Source organism: Polypterus senegalus, chromosome 14 (assembly GCF_016835505.1).
Source record: "Polypterus senegalus isolate Bchr_013 chromosome 14, ASM1683550v1, whole genome shotgun sequence".
In the NCBI taxonomy this organism is placed as follows: Eukaryota; Metazoa; Chordata; class Cladistia; order Polypteriformes; family Polypteridae; genus Polypterus; species Polypterus senegalus.
The window spans coordinates 56,792,338-56,814,936 of record NC_053167.1 but is presented as its reverse complement, the minus strand read 5'-3'; positions in this window follow the sequence as shown (position 1 = coordinate 56,814,936).

Here is a 22,599-nt window from a genome sequence, read left to right as displayed (position 1 = left end):
TGTGAAAAGGCGAGTGGCAGCTCACCCTCTGAGTGTCAGAATGATGCATATTAGGGCCACAGAGAAGAAAAAAAAAACATAGAGACACAGTGAAGAAGAAAAAGGTCTCTGTGTTGACTTTAATCTTGAAATTTTGAATTTAATCTCGTAGTTTATTTTGTCAATACAGTACAGTCATAAACTTCATCTTAAAATTAATGTTTAATTTTGTAGTTTCTCAAACCCCATCGTTACTAAAATAGCACATTAAATGCTTTGTATTCTCTGTGTTCCACAACCCAGTCATTAATCGCTGCATACCACTTAAACAGGCTTTCTGTTATGCTAATAACAGCACACAGGCAGTGATCACCACACAGGATTCATTAAATTCATGATATTACAGCTTCCTGATCATTTTTGAATACAAATATACATGCTTGATATCATTTTTGTGATTAAATGCATTAAAGCATGAATTAAACATATGTTGGCACAGTGGTACAGTTGTAGTGCTGCTGCTTTGCAGTAAGGGAGTCACATCCCAGGTGTCCCCTCTCTGGATTTTGTATGTTTTTCTGGTGGGTTGTCTCGGTGTGCTTCAATTTCCTTCCAAAGGCATGAAGGTTAGAGGATGTGTACTCATATTCCCCTTGAGATGAGCTGGTGTCCCATCCAGGGACTGTTCCTGCTTCACACTTAGCAAACACCTACTGACATAGATGTTCCAGCCTGCCAAATATCAGCTTTCTATCGAAATGTGAAGTAGTGTCTTTGATGAGTGAGTCAGTGCTTTTGAATGACTTTGAGAAGAAAAAAATGTTAGATATGATGAATATGGTGGCTGCAGAAGCACTGGAATGTGCTTAGAAGTAAGATAACTTTGCAACAGACTCACAGTGAATGAGTGCATTGTCATAGTGGAGGATCCGGTTTTTTATAAGTTCTGGTTAAACTTGCAAAACCCTTTTCAGAGATGTTTAAGAAGGTCTTGTGCCAACAAGAAACTTGAGCTCAGGATAAAACATCTCCATATGTTTTTTTCATTTTTTGTATGTTTCTATTAAATATTGATGAAGGTTCTTGAAAAACTTGATAGCATAATGCTACTCAATATTTGTGTGTTTCACTTCTGATTGGATTGACAAACATACTATTAGTTATTTCGTAATTACTCATAAGACAAATAATGAAGTTAGACATTTTGTTGAGCCCAAACGTAATCAAACAACAAGCTGATATATATATATCCACATCCAAAATGTCAAAGTAAAAACAGGATTTTAGAGAAAGGCCTTGGCAAGAGAGGTGTCCAAGAACCCGATGGTCACTCTGGGTGAGCTCCAAAGAACGTGTGTAGAAAGAAGAAGTTTCCAGAAGTACAACCATCAGTGCAATACTCTACTAACCTTTGATTTATGACAGAATGGCTAATTGGAGTTTGTGAAAAGGTGCCTAAAGGACACTGTGAGAAACAAGATTTTCTGGTCTGAAGAAACTAACATTATTGTCATATCTGGTGGAATCCAGGCATCACTCATCATCTGTGCAATACCATTTCAACTGTGAAGGATGGAAGAAGCAGCATCTTGCTGTGGGGTTCATTTTTCAGTGGGAGAGATTTGGAGACTATACAGGCTTGAAAGAAAGCTGAATTGAGCAAAGTACAGAGATATCGTTAATGAAAACCTGCTCTAGATTGCTCTGGGTCTCATACTGGGCCAAATGTTCATCTTCCAACAGGTCAATGACCTAAGCACAAAGTAAAGACAACACAAGAGTGACTTAAAGACAACTCTGGGAATATCCTTAAGTTGCCTAGCCAGAGCCCAGACTATAACACAATCGAAGATCTCTGCAGAGAACTGAAAATAGCTGTCCACAGAAGGTTTACATCCAACCTGACAGAGCTTGAGAGGATCCCCAGGGAAGAATGACAGAAAATCCCCAAACCCAGGTGTGCAAAGCTTGTCGCATGATACCCAAGATGGCTCCAGGTTATAGCCGTTGCCAAAGACATTTCAACTAGGCACTGAGTAAAAGGTCTAAATACTTGTGTCCATCCATCCCAACTCCAGGGTCACGGGGGTCTGCTGGAGCCAATCCCAGCCAACACAGGAAATAAACCCAGCTAGGGCACCAGCCCACTGCAGGGTGCACACACACCAAGCACAATTTAGAATAACCAATGCACCTAACCTGCATGTCTTTGGACTGTGGGAGGAAACCCACACAGGCACAGGGAGAACATGCAAACTCCATGCAGGGAGGAGCCGAGAAGCGAACCCGGGTCTCCTAACTGCGAGGCAGCAGCGCTACCCACTTGTGCCACCTTACCTCCCTAAATACTTGTGTCAAAGTGATATATCAGGTTATTTATTTTAAAAATTTTTCTAAAATGTTCAAAATGCTGTTTTTGCTTTGTCATTATGGTGGTAGTGATTATTGTTTGATGTAGGGGAAAATAAATTGAAAGGATTTTACTACTGGGCTGCAACAGCAAAATGTGAAAATAAAAAGCGGTCTCAATACTTTCTGAATCCACTGTATATGAGAAGGAGCTCTGCACAAGAATGAGCCTGATGAAATAAATAATAAACTTCCCTCAGTAATTTACCGTATTATTAAAATTTTTATAAAAACCATCAGAGTTGTTTTCTTAAAGCAGTTTTTTTTCCAATTGTCTATTAGATTCTCAAGAGTAATTACTTATAGTTAGGTCCATAAATATTTGGACAGAGACAACTGTTTTCTAATTTTGGTTCTGTACATTACCACAATGAGTTTTTTTTTTAACACAATGAATTTTAAATGAAACAACTCAGATGCAGTTGAAGTGCAGACTTTCAGCTTTAATTCAGTGGGTTGAACAAAATGATTGCATAAAAATGTGAGACAACGAAAGCATTTTTTTAACACAATCCCTTCATTTCAGAGGCTCAAAAGTAATTGGACAGTTGACTCAAAAGCTATTTCATGGGCAGGTGTGGGCAAGTCCATCATTATGTCATTATCAATTAAGCAGATAAAAGTCCTGGAGTTGATTTGAGGTGTGATGCTTGCATGTGGAAGATTTTGCTGTGAACAGACAACATGCGGTCAAAGGAGCTCTCCATGCAGGTGAAAGAAGCCATCCTTAAGCTGCGAAAACAGAAAAAACCCATCTGAAAAATTGCTACAATATTACGAGTGGCAAAATATACAGTTTGGTACATCCTGAGAAAGAAAGCAAGCACTGGTGAACTCAGCAACGCAAAAAGAACTGGACGTCCACGGAAGACAACAGTGGTGAATGATCGCAGAATCATTTCCATGGTGAATAGAAACCCCTTCACAACAGCCAGCCAAGTGAACAATACTCTCCAGGGGGTAGGCGTATCGATATCCAAGTCTACCATAAAGAGAAGACTGCATGAAAGTAAATACAGAGGGTGCACTGCAAGGTGCAAGCCACTCATAAGCCTCAAGAATAGAAAGGCTAGATTGGACTTTGCTAAAGAACATCTAAAAAAGCCAGCACAGATCTGGAAAAACATTCTTTGGACAGATGAAACCAAGATCAACCTCTACCAGAATGATGGCAAGAAAAAGTATGGAGAAGGCCTGGAACAGCTCATTATACAAAGCATACTACATCATCTGTAAAACACGGTGGAGGCAGTGTGATGGCTTGGGCGTGCATGGCTGCCAGTGGCACTGGGACACTAGTGATTATTGATGATGTGACACAGGACAGAAGCAGCCGAATGAATTCTGAGCTGTTCAGAGACATACTGTCTGCTCAAATCCAGCTAAATGCAGTCAAACTGATTGGGCGTTTCATGATACAGATGGACAATGACCCAAAACATACAGCCAAAGCAACCCAGGAGTTTATTAAAGCAAAGAAGTGGAAAATTCTTGAATGGCCAAGTCAGTCACCTGATCTTAACCCAATTGAGCATGCATTTCAATTGTTGAAGACTAAACTTCGACCAGAAAGGCCCACAAACAAACAGCAACTGAAAGCCGCTGCAGTAAAGGCCTGGCAGAGCATTAAAAAGGAGGAAACCCAGCATCTGGTGATGTCCATGAGTTCAAGACTTCAGGCTGTCATTGCCAGCAAAGGGTTTTCAACCAAGTATTAGAAATTAACATTTTATTTCCAGTTATTTAATTTGTCCAATTACTTTTGAGCCCCTGAAATAAAGGGATTGTGTTAAAAATGCTTTAGTTGCCTCACATTTTTATGCAATCTTTTTGTTCAACTCACTGAAATAAAGCTAAAAGTCTGCACTTCAACTGCATCTGAGTTGTTTCATTCAAAATTCATTGTGGTAATGTACAGAACCAAAATTAGAAAAAAGTTGTCTCTGTCCAAATATTTATGGACCTAACTGTATTTAGAAAAATATTTGTTGTTGTAGTATTTGAAATTGTCTTTGTGCTCGGTTCTGCAAGCTTGTTTCTAAATGTGGGGCTGAATCAATTAGCCTTGCAATTTTCTTTATACCCTTGGGTGTGTGTGTGTGATTGAGCAACCTAACTTTCCAGTTTAGAGGATGGGAATTGAAAGTCATCGCTCATATTAAATTGAGGATTCCCTATTTTTGCTGTCTGATTGTTTATTTTTTTTATCATACGTTTGCACTTTCAGTTCAAACTTTCCCCAGTCAAGTCCTTGCAGTACACATCAGTGAAGAGTACACAATATTCAGTATCATTTCCTCCCTAAAAGATACCCAAGGTAATTTGAAAAAAAGAAAGACAATCAGTATCAAATATGCTTTGTTCACAACACATTATGCTACATTTTTATTTTCATACACTGCTGAGGAGGACCATGCTAAATTTGAAAAAACCACCAAGGAAGCTTTTATGTGCTCCTCCACTTTGTGGAAAAGATGCCAACAGTATGATGCTCAAGTATGTAGAAAATCATTTAATTTTTAGCTGGCATACACACAGACCAGCCAACAACCCACCAAAGTCAAGTCAAAGTGAACTTTATTGTCATCTCAACCATATACAAGTATACAGATAAACAAAATTGCAAAGCTCAGGGCCCACAGTGTAACAACATGATGTGCAAATAATAAATTAAAAATAGAATGAAATTTTTAAAAATTAAAAATTAAAACACAAACAAGACAAGACATTGTGCAAAGATAGGACAAAGAAGTAGCAGCAATATTGATGTGTAAGATATGTAATATAATTAATAGATAAATAATAAATAATAGATATAGATAATACAGAAATTATCAGAGTATGATAATAGTTGTTTAAGACGTGTGTAAACCACACAGTACTTAGCATTGTTACTGAATGTGCACTGTGCACTTCAAGTCATGCAGTGTGTGTAGCATTTGTGTTTTCTCCATGCAATTTGCAGCTTGCCCCTTTTCACTTCACCTTTCAATTTTTCATTTTATAGCCAATATGTATTCCTGAGCAGCGAGTGGTTGTGAGGCTCTTAGTTCATTTTAAGTCTTTATGGTTGTATTTTGTCAGATGATGATGTCAGAGGGTATCACAATGGTCTAGTGCCAGTTGAGATAGACCAGGATCCTGCATCCCATTGTTTTCATTGATTTCTGTGTTTTGTGAGTTTGTATGTTTTGATCATCTTTAGCAAAAGAGACATATTATTAGTTAGGTAAGTTAATGTTTACATTAAAGAAAAATGTGCACAAATACAGTTTGAAAATTCAGGTATGGCCCCACCAGAATATTCATACCAAGAACACCACATATGGTAAATCAAGCACAAGTCAAAGCATTATAGTTTGGTGACACATTTCCTTTTATGTAGGAGATAACTTCAGTAAAGGAACATGATTAAAAATCAAAATAGTTCCACCAAGTCTTTACAACACCTCAATAATTTTAAAGTTCTACTTGACCAAAAAGTAACTCCACAATAAGTATTATAGCCTGATCTCTAAAACCCGAATCTCAATGTCTGCTGAAGGGAAAAGAAGAGAAATGTTTGTAACCAGCAATGTCACATTAGGCTCTAATTTTGCATTTGCCCTAATAGATGTATTGGTCAAAAGGCAGTGCTCGGTTCATTCCCTCTTTAAAAGGCTGGAGTGTTGTGATTATATTCTGTTTAATATTATTTACTCCTTTTTGAATCCGTATTTCTAAACGATTAAGTATTATTGGTATTTTTGAATGCTAAATTTAATTCTTGTGTTTGTTTTCTGGTTCACTTTCAGTTTTGCATTGTAAAAATTTATTAGCATTTTTTTTTTTGGTGCTATTTTGTTTTTTACAAACACCACCTTTTAGTGATAGTGTTGTTACACCATTGTCATTGTAGTTGGGTCAGAGTTTATGACACGTGATGTAACAATGTAAAGGTAACACTTTTAAATCCCTCTGCCATATAATCACTGTGACACTTAACACTCTTTTTTTCTCTGTTAGATTTTGTGGTATTTGATTCTTTAGTAATGTTATTCTGACTACAATTTTGGATTTTGTTTTGTTTTGATAAAAACCCAGCCACAGGGAATGCACAAACCAGTGTGTTTCTTTGTGCCAGTCCCAAGCCCGGATAAATGGGGAGGGTTACGTCATGAAGAGCATCTGGTATAAAATTTTGCCAAATCAATATGCGGACAACAATACAAGTTTCCATACCGGATCAGTCGAGCCCCAGGTTAACAACAACCATCACCAGTATTGTTAGCCAACAGGGTGCTGTTTTGGAAGTGAAAAGAGTGTCAGGCAGAGTAATGATTATAAAGCTAGAAATTGGAGGTGTGATAAAGAATATTGTTAGTGCATATGCACCACAAGTTGGGTGTGCAATGGGTGAGAAAGAAGATTTTTGGAGTGGGATGAAGTGATGAACAGTGTACCCAAGGGACAGAAAGTGGTGATTGGAGAGGATTTCAATGGGCATGTTGGTGAAGGGAACAGTGGAGACGAGGAGGTGATGGGTAGGTATGGCGTCAAGGAGAGGAATGAAGAAGGTCAAAGGATAGTGGATTTTGCCAAAAGGATGGACATGGCTGTGGTGAAAACATATTTTAAGAAGAGGGAGGAACATATGGTTGTCAATGTCAACTTTATTTACAGTATATAGCACATTTAAAACAACATATGAATGCTGTGGCCAAAGTGATTTACAATAATAGAATTAAAGAAAACATACAATTAACATGAATAACATAAATAGAAATAAAATAAATGAACATAAATAAAATAAATAATAAATAGAAGTAATGTTACATAATCACAATGAGGAAACCATCAGTATTACTGAAGGTCACGGAAAGCAAGTGCATAGAAATGAGTCTTTAATCTTGTTTTGAACAGTTCAATTGTAGATGACTCCTTTATGTAATGAGGTAAAGAGTTTCACAGGCAAGGAGCAGCAGCTGCATAAGCCCAGTCCCTCTTAGTTTTACACTTGGTACGCGGGACAACAAGAGACAACTGACCAGAAGATCTAAGCACTCTGGACGGCTGGTGTAAAACATACAATTCGGATAAATAGGCAGGAGCAAGCCCATGTAAAGATTTAAAAACTAGCAACAAGATTTTAAAATCAATTCGAAAACTGACAGGCAGCCAGTGTAAAGAAGTTAATATTGGAGAAACAGAGTCATATTTTCTTGCCCCAACCAGAAAGCAAGCGGCAGCATTCTGGACCAACTGTAACCTGTGTATCAGGGATTTGCTAATCCTAGAATACAGCGAGTTGCAGTAATCAAGGCGAGATAGACGAAGCTGGTAAAACCAACTCTTGACTACAGAATTAACTTGTTTCTCAAAAGAGAGGTTACTGTCAAAGATAACACCAAGATTGTGGACTTGAGGTTCGCAAAAGACAGAGAAAGAGCAGAGAAGTCCAAGACCAATTTGGGCTTTAGCTGATGGACCCACTATAAGCACCTCCGTTTTATTTTGATTCAGATCAAGAAAATTATTAGCCATCCAGGATCTTAGTTCAAAAAGATAGTTGCAGTTGATTCATTGCAGAGTTGCAGATGGGAAAATGTAAACCTGTGTATCATCAGCATAGCATTGAAAAGAAATGTTAAATTTCCTAAAAATAGCTCTAATAGGGTGAAGGTATATAGAGAATAAGATAGGACCCAAAATGGATCCCTGAGGAACACCACATTTAAGAGGAGCAGTAGACGAAAAAGAGGAATTTAAAGTCATTGAAAAGTGTATACCAGTTAGATATGACCTGAATCAGTTAAGAGCAGCCCCTTTAAGCCCAACAAGATGTTCAAGCCGCAACAGCAATATCTCATTGTCAATAGTGTCAAAGGCAGGAGTCAGGTCCAGGATGACAATGACTGTAACGCCACCTGAGTCAGTAATAATAGAGATTGGTTGATCTCAAATAAATTATTGGAGCTAAGGTGATCAACCAATTGATTATAAATAATTCTTTCTAATATTTTAGCCAGAAATGGCAATTGGGAAATCGGGCGAAAACTGGCTAAAACTCCTGGATCTAATTCTGCCCTTTTTAGACCGAGACGCACTGAAGCATGTTTAAAAAATGAGGGCACAAACCCCTCACTAATAGAACCATTGATAATGGCTAGTAAAGATGGGCCCAAAACATCAAAGGCTTCCACTAAGAGGCGTGGTGGTACAATATCAAGATGACTGAGAGTAGGTTTAAGGATGTCAATAGTTCTTTTAAGCTGTGAAAGTGAGACAGGATCACTAAAAATCTGTTTAGAAACAATCAGACCAACTTTTTTCCAAAGCCGTTCCGCAGTTCGACAGGCACGGCGCAGCAATCACGTAGTTTCATTTAGCCAGGGAGCAAGTCTTCCCTTATTACAGCGTATCTTGAGCGGAGTAATTGAGTCTAATACCGTTTTACAAGAAGAAATAAATTCTAAGACAGAATCATTGATACAATCATATTGGACATGCACATCAAGACTAGAGAATATGGTTTTAAAATCGGATATAATAGAAGAATTTAAAAAGCGAGAGCAGTGTGAACCACAATTAGTAGTAGGGACATCTACAGTAATATTCAAATCCACCATTATAGAAAAGTGATCATTAAAGGAAACATCACATAACTCAATATCATTAACTGAAATATCACGTGTAAGAACGAGATCAAGGGTGTGACCGAGAGAGAGTGAGTTGGCATATTAATATGCTGGATAAAAGTGATTCCAATAGTGATAAAAATGGTTACGTACAAGAGTGGAGAAAGATGCACACAGGTAGATTACATCCTATGCAGAAGAGCTGATCTGAAGGAGATTGAAGACTGCAAAGTGGTGGCAGGGGAAAGTGTAGTTAAGCAGCATAGGATGGTGGTCTGTAGGATGACGTTGGAGATCAAGAAGAGAAAGAGAGTGAGGGCAGAGCCAAGGATCAAATGGTGGAAGTTGAAAAAGGAAGACTGCATGGTTGAGTTTAGGGATGAGGTGAGACAGGCACTGGGTGGCAGTGAAGAGTTACCAGACAGCTGGGAAACTACAGCAGATGTAGTAAGGGTGACAGCAATAAGGGAGCTTGGCGTGACATATGGAAAGAGGAAGGAGGAAAAGGAAACCTGGTGGTGGAATGAGGAAATACAGGAGAGTATACAGAGGAAGAGGATGGCAAAGAAGTGGGATAGTCAGAGAGATGCAGAAAGTAGACAAGAGTACAAGGAGATAAGGCACAAGGTGAAGAGAGAGGTGGCAAAGGCTAAAGAAAAAGCATTTGATGAGTTGTACGAGAGGTCGGACACTAAGAAGGGAGAGGACCTGTACCGATTGGCTAGACAGAGGGACCGAACTGGGAAAGATGTGCAGCAGGTTAGGGTGATAAAGGATAAAGATGGAAACGTACTTACAAGCAAGGAGAGTGTGTTGAGCAGATGGAAAGAGTACTTTGAGAGGCTGATGAATGAAGAGAACGAGAGAGAGAAGAGGTTGGATGATGTGGAGATAGTGAATCAGGAACTGCAACAGATTAGCAAGGAGGAAGTAAGGACAGCTATGAAGAGGATGAAAAATGGAAAGGCCATTGGTCCAGATGACATACCTGTGGAAGCATGGAGGTGTTTAGGAGAAATGGCAATGGAGTTTGTAACCAGATTGTTTAATGGAATCTTGGAAAGTTAGAGGATGCCTGAGGAGTGGAGAAGAAGTGTACTGGTGTCGATATTTAAGAATAAGGGGGATGTGCAGGACTGCAGTAACTACAAGGGAATAAAATTGATGAGCCACAGCATGAAGTTATGGGAAAGAGTAGTGGAAGCTAGGTTAAGAAGTGAGGTGATGATTAGTGTGCAGCAGTATGGTTTCATGCCAAGAAAGAGCACCACAGATGCAATGTTTGCACTGAAGATATTGATGGAGAAGTTTAGAGAAGGCCAGAAGGAGTTGCATTGTGTCTTTGTGGACCTGGAGAAAGCATATGACAGGGTGCCTTGAGAGAAGCTGTGGTATTGTATGAGGAAGTCGGGAGTAGCTGAGAAGTATATAAGAGTTGTACAGGATATGTGCAAGGGCAGTGTGACAGTGGTGAGGTTTGCGGCAGGAGTGATGGATGCATTCAAGTTGGAGATGGGATTACATCAGGGATCGACTCTGAGCCTTTTCTTATTTGCAGTGGTGATGGACAGGTTGACAGACGAGATTAGACAGGAGTCCCCGTGGACTATGATGTTTGCTGATGACATTGTGATCTGTAGTGATAGTAGGGCGCAGATTGAGGAGACCCTGGAGAGGTGGAAATATGCTCTAGAGAGAAGAGGAATGAAGGTCAGTAGGAACAAGACAGAATACATGTGTGTCAATGAGAGGGAGGTCAGTGGAATGGTGAGTATGCAGGGAGTAGAGCTGGCGAAGGTGGATGAGTATAAATATTTGGGATCAACAGTACAGTGCAATGGGTGGAGAAGAGTGTCAGGAGTGATTTGTGACAGATGGGTATCAGCAAGAGTGAAAGGGAAGGTCTACAGAACGGTAGTGAGACCAGCTATGTTATATGGGTTGGAGACAGTGGCACTGACCAGAGAACAGGAGACAGAGCTGGTGGTAGCAGAGTTAAAGATGATAAGATCTGCACTGGGTGTGACGAGGATGGATAGGATTAGAAATTAGTACATCAGAGGGTCAGCTCAAGTTGGACGGTTGGGAGACAAAGTCAGAGAGGCGAGATTGTGTTGGTTTGAACATGTGCAGAGGAGAGATGCTGGGTATATTGGGAGAAGGATTCTAAGGATAGAGCTGCCAGGGAAGAGGAAAAGAGGAAGGCCTAAGTGAAGGTTTATGGATGTGGTGAGAGAGGACATGCAGGTGATGGGTGTAACAGAACAAGAAGCAGAGTACAGAAAATATGGAAGAAGATGATCCGCTGTGGCAACCCCTAATGGGAGCAGCCAAAAGAAGAAGAAGAAGTTTTGTTTTGATAAAAGATTAGCTTGAAGTCCTGGTTTAAGAACATAGCATGTTCTGACTTTCATTTTATGTTTTGGTTCTCAATTCAATTTATTCCTATTATTTTTAGCAAAACAGGGAGAGGCCATTCTGATCTCTTCCTTTTCTGTCTGCCATCATCCCTTTGCTGAAGGTCCTCCACATCCTCTTACCTCCCCCTACATTCCACCCACCTGAGCCTCAGCCTGGGCCTCGGGAATTTCTGATAAATAACTGTAAATAATTCTATCTGCAAAGCCAATTTTCATCAGCTGTCCTGTGTTTTGTTTATGTCCACCACAAAGAAAACCTCTAGCTTTGCATCTATTGACAGATGATGTCTCATCTCATCTCAAGCCCACTTAACTTTATTTATGGTTGTCAACTGAAAACAAGTAAGGAAACAGCCCTGGACAGGAAGTTCATCACAGGAATAATTTACGCACATCCCAGCACTGGTACTTACAAAGGCCAACTTTGAATCAAAGAATACGCTGGTCAATATATGTTTAGGTGTATAGAAGGAAAACCACAGAAACTGGGAAAAAAACAAGCAAAATTAGAGAGTACATGCAAACCCAACACAAGCAATATCCGGCTGAATTTGTGAGGTGGAAACATTCTTCAATGCCCCACTGTAGCTCAGCAATTGAGATTAAACACTTAGATTCTACTATGATCATCCTGTGTGACTTTAACCATTCCACTTTGATAACTAAACTTACAAATTCAAGCAATTGATAAGATGTACCATCAGACAAGAAGACCTTTGGACCACTTTGTTGGAATACACTATGATCTTTAAATTCCATTTACAATCAATACATTAATATAATAAAAACAGCGCACAAGAGAAATGACTATTCTGTGGACAGACTAATGGAAATCCAAGGTGCAGAGTGCCTTCAATTAATCCTTTACTACATAAACAAAATCAACTCCATGCCTGAGAGGTACTTTAGCTTGATTTAGGATCTTGCGTATAATTCTGCATCTCCTGGCGCTTCTCAGTTACAAAGCACAATTAATACTGTTCTAAAATGAGAAGGACACAGTAAACATGGGACTTCAATACATCTTGCATCATTTAGACTCTACAGGTACTTATGTCAGCATTTTATTAGAGAATTTTAGTACACTTAAAACACCTGCATTATAAACTCCAATACTGTAAATTAACTTTGACAATACCAGAGGTCTCCTGATCTTAGACTCAGCAGATTTCATTTAGAATCTCTTCAGTGATCTGTTCTGTTTCAATTCCTTTTCTCATTGAAGTGACACACATTAGGGTCGGCAGCATTGAGTTTTTTTTTTAAATAAATAAATGGAGCACCCAGGTGAAGGTGTAGAGGTGCTAGTGGAAGTGTGGTGGAGAGGCTCCAGGGTGTAAGTGAGTAATTGGCTGGCCAAGCATTCATGTGTGGACGTGTGCAGTGGGCAAATGCTACATTAGCACTCTAAAGTCCATGATTGCAGCAGCTGTGCCAAACAAAAGCAGGCTGTGAGCTTGGGTGTGTGTGTGCTAGCATGATGAAGAAGAGGCAGAGTGGCCGTTGGCCCCATGTGGCAGCAAGAGGAGTCAGTTCAAGGGCAGGACTTGAGCTGAGCACCATGGAGGAGTGGTGAACAACTGATTACTCTGATGTTCTGCAGATATTGACAGAGGGAACAGGAATGGATGAGTTGAGGTCTAAGCATGCCAGTAGATGCTGAAGGAGGCAGTTAGGATGGAAACCAGAAAGTGGGACTGCAGTTGTTGGTGCCTCCGCCTGGCAGCAAGACCCAAAGGATGAGTTGGGGGAGATGTCAGGCAAAAGTTGTGCTGGGCTGATGGTAGTCAAGTGAACCTGATGTCTGGTGAGTTTTATTGTTAATGTTTAAGAACTTTAATTATTGGTGGCTTTATCTCCACTGAAAAGCAATTGTTTTTAACATGGACTCTTTACTTATTTATAATGGATAGAGCACTTCATTTTTTGGACACTGTTCTTTGAATAAAGCATAATTGCACTTTGCACCTTCCTCTGTTGCTGTTAAGTGTCCTCAATGTACGACCAGTTTTTGAAGGTTCTGGGTGCAAGTTGTGAAAGGCTGCTGCAGCCAACCCAGACTGTCACAATTTGGTGGCAGTAGTAGGTTCTCACTTTCTGTGAGAACATGCAAACTCCACACAGGGAGGACCCGGAATGTAAACCCTGGTCTCTTTACCCCAAGACAGCAGCACTACCACTGTGCCATCATGCTTCCCATTTGGTACCAGATAAATTATAATAAAGTTTTACTTTTTCATCTAACAATTGTATATGAAATTGCTATGGTCACCAGTCAAGGACTTAGAAAACTGTGATCTTGGAGAAAGTGACTAATGTGATCCTAAAGGGAAAGTGACCCATCAGATGCTAAGTTGACTGACTCTAATTGTAGTGGCAGGGTCCTATAGTAGAAGGTGTGCTTTTGTCTTTTCCTTCTATGCAAGTTACAAAACTAAGAGATCTGGGCCATTAAGATTTACAAAAGGCCTATGTTTGTAGTGATTTCAGGCACAACCAAGGTGGTGTTATATTACAGCCAGGGGATATTTCCTAGCTGTTATTTATTTTCTGTTTTTGTTAACTTTGAATCATTATTTGTCATATTTCTTTGACATTTCTAATGGTTTTATTTATTATTCATTAATTCTTTTCTGCATAAAATTGTCTGTTTTTTACTGTCTACGTATAATAAGGCATTCTCTTATGTACCTTATATTTTATGGGTGGAACCCCAGGACCACCCTGATGTCACAGCTGAAGAACCACCGTCAGGCTTTATCTTCCAAAGGCTGAGACTGGATCCTTTAGTGGTCCATTATTGTATCTTAGAGTTCATTTGTAAGTATTGATTTTTCTGGTTTCTGAATTCTTGCTTCTATTTTGTAGGCACTGTCATTGGGATTGTGTTTTGGGACTTGTTTCATCTGGGTTACATTTTAGGCAAACTTTTTGCCTTCTTTTTGCCTTTTTTGTCATTTTTTATTTCTAAATAATTTCTTTCATCTATAAAGATTTTTTTGTGGCTTTGTTTTTCCTAACCAAATGTTTTCATGGTTCCTTTCCCTAGAAGGGCATTTACATGTATTCTTGGTTTATTTGGAGACAGTTAAATATATTTTGAACTTTGAAAACAATGGCCCATTTTGGGCTAAGTAGGCTACAGCCTTCCTGTGGAGTTGGAAGGTCAGACTGCCTGGGTTGAGGCTTATTCTGGGCAGGCTGGGAATGCCTAGCCTGGCTTGTGAAGCCATTAGGATACCTCACACCCCTTTTGTTATAGTAGTGCACTTGAATTATAACAAGTGCACTGTGATTTTTTACACTCCTAAATTTATAGTGATTTCTTGATTCCTGAAAATGATTCTGAACTTAGCCTAAATTGTCCCTGGAGGGGCTTTTAAAAACCACATATAGATCTAAGCCCTGTGAGTATAAAGTTGGTGAGTTCATTAGGAAGAGGGAATATGTGTATTATATAAATACACATAGAATAATAATGAACTGTAAAAAATTCTAGAATAAAACAAAATATAAAATATAAATGTCCATAAATGTTACTAATTAAGTCATAACACCAAATCTCAACTGGAGTCAGCAAGTCCATTTCCTCACACCCCCTCTCCTTCACAACCAATATTTTATTTCCTTCCTTTGACCAGAGAACTCTTGCATCTGCTTCCTGACTCAGGTTCATGGGCCCATGGGAGGAAGCAGGCATGAATATTTTACCCTGGGTTAATATCCTGGTTCACAGGTGACAATAAATCCTCTGTGTCTAGTAGAGTGGACATGTTGAACCCCCTGTTTCTCAAATGCATTAAAAGATGTTGGTCTTATTACCGACTTAGAATACAGCTAATTGGACTTCCTTTAATTACTGTTCATTCAGAATGGATCAGAGGAACCACACTACTTTAATTTGAGGCCCAGCACCACAGAATGCACTTTATAGCAAATCTGTTCATCCCAAGCCATCTTCCAGAGGTATTTACCTTTTTCTGGCATGACACCTTACTCTGTTCCATCTCATGATTATAAATTACTGGACAAGTGAACTTATAAAAATTAACCTAATAAGTGCCATAGAGGAAGGACAGGCATCCCAACTGGGATGAAGGGTGATACGTTGCTTGTTTAGAAGACTTACTTGAAGGACTGAGTAGTTGGAGACACATCCTGGCTGGGACATCTTGCAACCCTCTTCCCACTTGGAATAAAAGAGAACAATGGATGGACTGGTGGAAGCAAAAAGGCAGAAGCAGTTCACTTCCCCCAAGTATGGACACCTGCACATATGTATGGGATTTGGAATGCAAAAGCACACCTCTGTCTGGGTCCTAAGTTGCTGCTAGAGGATGCTGTCAGGAGAGTATTTCCCTGGTTTACACATAACCTGGAAATGCTCCCAACAATCCATGCCATGGTAAAAAAAAAGCATTCCTAGGTCCTGCTTAATATAAGCCTGCTATCTCATCTCGGAAAGTCAGAGTTGGGAGGCTGCAGGTGACATTCAACAGGAGGAACAGAAGGAGAGAACTGAGGACTAATTGTATCAAGACTGGCTGTGTTCACTTGGAAAGATGTTTGGTGAAGGATAAAAATCCTTTATTTGAACCTTGGACTGTGTTGGGTGAAATTGTGTCTGAGGTTCAGGACTCCGTGGTGACCTCTTGTGGTTTAAAACCTCAAGGAAAAGGAAAAAGAGAGTGGCTGCAGAAACAATTAAAGGAAATTTAGAAAAATTGTATTGACAAATGTGTATAAGTATTAAGTCACTGTTGAGCAGATTTGGTTTAATTTGCCTAATATGAAAATAAAAACAGGGCAAGATTTAGAGAATGAGGCTGGTATGGTGCCTCTCTTGCAAGTCATTTCACTATTTTGGTGTCCTCTGAAAGTTCTGTCCTTTATATGGTTCTTGATTTACTACATATTTTATGAGGATATACTGTATGGCTACAAGTTTCACAAGTAGGTGAAGGATAATTTAATTAGAGTATTATAATTTGAGATTAGCATTTTGAAGTCAGTTGTATGTACACAAGTATGCCTATGTTGGACCATTTAACGTGACGTATAACGTCAGTTATAATCCTCTCTAAGGTATTTTAGAGTTATGTCAGGGCAAGAAGAGTACAGACTGAACTAAGTAGCTGGAAGCAGTTTGTGTCAGTAATTGATGCTACTGGAGATGAATGTATTAGCTTGTTTCATCCTATCATATCCTGTAAGAAGCTCCCTTTACTTATAGGCTGTTGAAAGACCAAACTACAAAGCCTCTGGCAATAAAGTGTTAAATTTGTGTAGGGTCTTCTTGGAAAATAAAGTGAAAACTGTTTCTATTAGTTTAGCCAGTGTGCACTAGTGCACAGGTGACATACTGTTTTAGTAAATTAAAGTGATGATTGCCCAACTGTTCAGAAGCTAAACTGAACATTAGTACCACACATCTTTCAAGTTTAATTAAGAGACTAGTATTTTGTAAAATGTGAAGGCCCTGGACTGTTATCTTCACGGAAGCTTCTACCGTCATATATTATAATAATTTAGAGAATCATTAAAGATAGGACAGATGCATATAAGTTTTAGCAATAAGTATAATATGGTAGCTATAGCCATGAAAAGTAAACCTTTAGTTGTATGTGTATTAAAAGAAATAAATTGTACATTCTGTTTTATTATAACTGTTTTACCAAGAATTCTCCCAAATTTCAAAGTTACACACAAATAGAAGCAACGTAAACGGAATAGCGATACCATCAACTGAACTAATTGTTCTTCAGTAAGAAAGGCCTTAAAAAGTTTTGCATTTTTTAAGACTGGAGAGGAAAGAGATGATTCATGTAGTTGTTCTTTTAAACAGACATCTAAAGCAGCACAAACAACCCTTTTGTAATATGTGAGGTCAGTCACAGTGATGCAGTTACTACTGTGGGTTGTTTCTGATTTCTTTCCTTAATCCAAAATACTGTGTTATTTGGCCAGTCTTATTTTGTGACTTGCTATAGACTGGAATCCTGTTAGTCTTGTTTATGTATCAAATTGTGACTATTATGGAAACTGGTGAGCTGAAAAAGGATGGATGAATACATCATGCAGTGTTATTACTGGACACATAATAAAACACGCAAATGAATTTGTTTCTATCCACATCCTTGTTTGTGGCCATTTATTAAAAAACAAGCAGTCACACTTAACAAAAAATAATTTATTTTAATTTTCTTGTTTTTTTAGTTTCATGGAATACTACCTTGTCTGACGTCCAGTTCATAAATGTGTTATACAAAGTGTGAAAGTAGAAAAGGTAACAAAAAAGATGTTATGGTGCAGCTGGGGGTGGTCTCATGGGTTCACATGGCTGCCCATAAAATGATTATTTTAAAACAAATATGAATTGACAATAGAGCAAAAAACTAAAGTCACTTGAACATAGCTGAGAGCCTAGCTGAGCCTAGAACTCAGGAGTAGACAAGGAGCTCCTCCATGATCCTACTTTCCCTATTGGACCACAAATTTTTGTTTTGATGAGGAGTACTGATATTTTCAACTTGTTACTGCAGTAGCATAAACAGCATTTAAAAAGTCAGTACTGTATATATATTTTTTCTAACATATCTGTGTATTTTCATTCAAGTATTTTCATTCAATTTTACATTGAAATGTGTGCTTGTGAGCTGAGTATTGCGTACCAAAGAGGACATGTCTTTCAAGGAACATGTGCCCTGAAGTCTACCAGGCTCTCATTACTAGCTTTGCCTTGCTGATCTGTTGCTGAGTTTCCTTGTCTGAATCACTGTTTCCTGGATAAACATGCAACTTTCAGGATGATTAATGACTCTTCTAATGAGTTTCTCTGTCACACTTGGGGACACATTAAAATACTGACATACTGCAACATCGAAAGTACATTTACAAATTACCTAAGAAATTTATCAACACTGTTTGGTCCAAAAATACCATAGTTCTTATGATTTTCAACACAGATGTCTCTGGCCTAATCCATAAATTCTTAATGTGTGCCTGCCTGTTGCAAATATTGCATGTCTTAAAATATCCCTTCAGTATTCAGTATTCGTTGAATACTGAATATTCAATTTTCACTGGTTATTATCTGAGTTCACCACAGCAGTAGAGTTTTGTACCGTGTTAGCCATAGATTGATACAGGAGAAAGTAGGGTGAAATGACACCTTTTATTGGCTAACTAAATAGATTACAAATGCAAGCTTTCGAGGCAGCTAAGACCCCTTCATCAGGCGAGGTGTAGCAAAGAAACTGAAAAATACTCTAGCTTATATTGGGAGAGCAAAACGATTATTTTCTTTCATTTTGACAACCTTTTTGTTCAAATGTTAGCAAAATTAATAAACTTTAGATGAATTATCCCTGTAAAGTCCTGTAAGATTTTTTTTGAAGTTCATTGTCTGTAAGATAGGCCTTTGATGTAGTCAGCTGGTCAATCAGTCTGTTAGGCCACATACAGTTAGGTCCATAAATATTTGGACAGAGACAACTTTTTTCTAATTTTGGTTCTGTACATTACCACAATGTATTTTAAATGAAACAACTCAGATGCAGTTGAAGTGCAGACTTTCAGCTTTAATTCAGTGGGGTGAATAAAATGACTGCATAAAAATGTGAGGTAACTAAAGAATTTTTTTAACACAATCCCTTTATTTCAAGGGCTCAAATGTAATTGGACAATTGACTAAAAGGCCATTTCATGGGCAGGTGTGGGCAAGTCCGTCGTTATGTCATTATCAATTAAACAGATAAAAGGCCTGGAGTTGATTTGAGGTGTGGTGCTTGCATGTGGAAGATTTTGCTGTGAACAGACAACATGTGGTCAATGAAGCTTTCCATGCAGGTGAAAGAAGCCATCCTTAAGCTATGAAAACAGAAAAAATCCATCTGAGAAATTGCTACAATATTACGAGTGGCAAAATCTACAGTTTGGTACATCCTGAGAAAGAAAGCAAGCACTGGTGAACTCAGAAATGCAAAAAGACCTGGACGCCCACGGAAGACAACAGTGGTGGATGATCTCAGAATCATTTCCATGGTGAAGAGAAACCTCTTCACAACAGCCAACCAAGTGAACAACACTCTCCAGGAGGTAGGCGTATTGATATCCAAGTCTACCATAAAAAGAAGACTGCATGAAAGTAAATACAGAGGGTGCACTGCAAGATGCAAGCCACTCATAAGCCTCAAGAATAGAAAGGCTAGATTGGACTTTGCTAAAGAACATCTAAAAAAGCCAGCACAGTTCTGGAAGAACATTCTTTGGACAGATGAAACCAAGATCAACCTCTACCAGAATGATGGCAAGAAAAAAGTATGGGGAAGGCATGGAACAGCTCATTATCCAAAGTATACCACATCATCTGTATAACACGGTGGAGTCAGTGTGATGGCTTGGGCGTGCATGGCTGCCAGTGGCACTGGGACACTAGTGATTATTGATGATGTGACACAGGACAGAAGCAGCCGAATGAATTCTGAGGTGTTCAGAGACATACTGTCTGCTCAAATCCAGCTAAATGCAGTCAAATTGATTGGGCGGCGTTTCATGATACAGATGGACAATGAAACAAAACATAGAGCCAAAGCAACCCAGGAGTTTATTAAAGCAAAGAAGTGGAAAATTCTTGAATGGCCAAGTCAGTCACCTGATCTTAACCCAATTGAGCATGCATTTCACTTTTTGAAGACTAAACTTCAACCAGAAAGGCCCACAAACAAACAACAACTGAAAGCTGCTGCAGTAAAGGCCTGGCAGAGCATTAAAAAGGAGGAAACCCAGCATCTGGTGATGTGCATGAGTTCAAGACTTCAGTCTGTCATTGCCAGCAAAGGGTTTTCAACCAAGTATTAGAAATGAACATTTTATTTCCAGTTATTTAATTTGTCCAATTACTTTTGAGTCCCCGAAATGAAGGGATTGTATTAATGTGTTTATGCAATCGTTTTGTTCAGCCCACTGAATTAAAGCTGAAAGTATGCACTTCAACTGCATCTGAGTTGTTTAATTTAAAATTCATTGTGGTAATGTACAGAACCAAAATTAGAAAAAAGTTGTCTCTGCCCAAATATTTATGGACATAACTGTATCTGGTAATAAAACTCTTGTCTCTAATCAGACCGTTTTGTAGTGATAGTTATCTTATCTCTACATTTTATTAGTTCATTGTTCTCTTCTTTCAGGGTTAATTCATCTAAAGTTTATTACTTTTGCTAACATTTGAACAAAAAGGTTATTAAAATGAAAGAAACACACACTTTGCTGTCCCAATATAAGCTAGAGTATTTTTCAGTTTCTTTGTTACACCTCGCCTGATGAAGGGGCCTTAGCTGCCTCGAAAGCTTGCATTTGTAATCTATTTAGTTAGCCAATAAAAGGTGTAATTTCACCCTACTTTCTCCTGAATTCACCATGTAATTTTGATATAAGATGTTAAAATTAAATATGTAAAAAAAATTGAGCTTTGTATGTCCAAATGAGTAAGCTTTTGTCTTGTTATATTAATTTTGTTGCCACTTGCAGCTTCTGTCTAACTATAAACTATTTTTTCAGGCCTGACCTTGGAACAATTAACAACTATACTGTTCACAGTCCTTTGAATATATGATTGTGAATGTGATGTCATAATCCACTCTGCCTATTGATTTTTTATCATCCACTAATACAAATTCGACTTTTTAAAAAGTGATATGGATGCATTATTGACTCAGAAGAATGAATTTTTAAGTTCAAATGTTTTAGGAATGCCTGAACACGATTCTGGGAAGGGAATGAACCCATAATAATCAAATTTGGCACTTTTTACCATAGTCCTGAAATGGTAGAGCTTTGTTAATTCTGAAAATAGAATTCATGGGAATTTACATTTTACTGAATATAGTGTTCTTTATTGCACTGTGACTTCATGTTTTTAATGTTTTAAATGAAAATGGAAGGGAATACCAATATCTGCAACATTGGACAAACATATTTTATTAGATGGTTGACCCTTTTCGAGCAGTGAAAGTAATCATCAAATCACCTGTGAGAAGACATGACATGTCCATATAGTCTGCTACTCTTAATGGGCATATTTAGTTCTGCCAAGAATGCACTAATGCTGGTTTTGTTATATACTGTATGAATTTGATCCATAAAGTGAAGACGGCTTCCACAAAAAAGCATTCAGAATATGAAGAGAGTTACATGGCCCTCTGTTTCTAATGTGTGTCCCCTGATCAATTTCTAATTATATTTATGCATGTGATCATATTAAATTAGACAAATGGTGTAGTGCTAAGTAAGATGAACCACTTAGAAGGGGGCTAATCAATAATAAACTGAAATTAATATTTTTACAGTTGTCTGTATTTGCCTGTTAAATGTCTTTCTCAAAGTCACACAGTTAACCAATGAAGGGGATAAATCAGATAATTTGCAGTTAAATAAAATTATCTTTTAATAAAATGAAACATTTTTCTTCCCTTTCCCAGTATAAGAACAAAAAAATTTTTTTTATAAACAGAATGACATTACTTCTGGTTGATTTGTGGATGGAACAAGTATTCTTAATACAAAAATGATTAGAGATTTTTAAATAACCAGTGTGCCGGATTCCATAAAATTGTTGGTTTATAAAAAGTTACTTCAATGCACTTGTGTAAAATGTATGTTTAAGAAGCTCTGACATTCATTATAGCAATTATCTTGAAAGCATGTATCTTTGCAACTGGACATATTTGTTTTCAAGTTCAAGTTTCGTTATCATGTCTGCAGAGTATGCTGAAATTCTAGTTTACACATCTGATTCTTTTGCATCATACTGCCACTCTCCTGTGCCAAGATCAGCAAGTGTTACTACTCAAAGTGGAACAAGAAATAGATGGATGACCAGTCACCACTTTGTCATAGTTCAGACTGACTTAAATATTTCAAAGAGAAGAATTTGCTCAGGACAGACAGAATTTTGAGACTCATCTGCAAATCCCCAGAATGCTTGAACTGAAGATTTGTTTCTCCTAACACAGTCTAAAATAAAATTAAAACGATTAAACTGAGAATAGGTTTGATTCTTGATGTCTGTAAATATACTTAATATGTTTGTGAGTGACACTCTTTTGGACAAAACCAACCTGTTATATAATTGTATATATAACATTTTCATTAAAAATGTATATCTACCCTTCCAT